The sequence below is a fragment of the Pteropus alecto genome, unplaced genomic scaffold, assembly GCF_000325575.1.
Source record: "Pteropus alecto unplaced genomic scaffold, ASM32557v1 scaffold121, whole genome shotgun sequence".
Taxonomy (NCBI): domain Eukaryota; kingdom Metazoa; phylum Chordata; class Mammalia; order Chiroptera; family Pteropodidae; genus Pteropus; species Pteropus alecto.
Window position 1 is genome coordinate 8,306,453 of NW_006434369.1, and position 1,226 is coordinate 8,307,678.

A 1,226-nucleotide genomic window follows, 5' to 3' on the forward strand; every position below is an offset into this window, starting at 1 on the left:
GGTTCATTAGAAGTTCTTTTTTTTTTATTAATGGAAAGTTTGCTTGAAAATCGTGGGGCAACACTCAAATCACATGACATGTGGAAATGACTCTGAAGCCCTCATCCTCTGTTGCTCTGGGTGTGAGACATGCCTGCCTTGTCTTGAATTGCGTAAGAATCCTCCCTGGGTTCCAGTCAGTCTCCTGTCATGTTATCACTTCCTTACCTTGACTTGATGTTTGTTTTTTCTCCCTGAAAGTGAGGAATCTGGAGGGAAGTCTGTGGGGGACGAGGAGGGTAAAAATAGAACATATATGCCCAGGATTTAGTCTCTGGCTCAAAGTGACAGCCTCTGCCTCAAAGTGACAGCCTCTGCTGGTGCTATGAGATTTTAAGCAGAAGTTGTGTGCTGAGTTCTGCGGCCAAAGTCAGCTTTTGGGAGGGATGAGGGGTGTGGACAGCTGGCAGGGCCTCTGGCTCTACATTTTGCATCTGCCAGTGGTCACACAGAGTAAGCAGCTTTTATTTTCTGCTAGGTTTGGAAGGGCTAGAGGACTTTTTCTCTGCCTTGACAGAAAGGGGAGTGTGGGAATTTTTGTAGCAGGAGTTGGTGGCATTCTCTCTGGTAGATGAAACAAAGGGCTGTTTCTCCTTTAGAGTCTGTGCCAAGTGAAACTGCTTGTGGCTCTCGGCACAAACTGTGCTTCTCCAGATCAGCTGTTGCTTATCCAGAGTCAGCACCAGTTTGAGTAGGAGGGAGATGATGAAGGAAGAAAAAGGGTGATAAGAACAGAGGGAGGTGGCAAGTTTCCTGGAGGGCCATGGGGTGCTGTCTTTTCATTTCCTGACCACTTCTTTTCCTTTTTGGTCTTTTCAGCCTTATCTTACAGAGGTTAAAATGTGAGTGGTCATTGAGTTGCTAGGTAAGTTGACAATTCCCCACCTTACTCCTGGGGGCTGGTTTTATTATAGGGCAATGACAGAGGGAGTCAGAGAATGCAATCTGAGAAGGACATGGGAAAAATCAAGAAGGCTATTCTGACTGTGGAGAAATCCAAATACAATATCATAGCAAGTGCTTATTGTTTAGACCCCAAAATCACACCTAAAATTTAGGTATTAGTAGTTTACCAGTAACATGCATGCAGATACATGCACGTGTGCACGTGTGTTAGGGACCACTAGAGCTCATTTAACTTCTGAGCCTCCTGTCTAGTCTCTTTCTGATTTTCTCCCATCACCCTC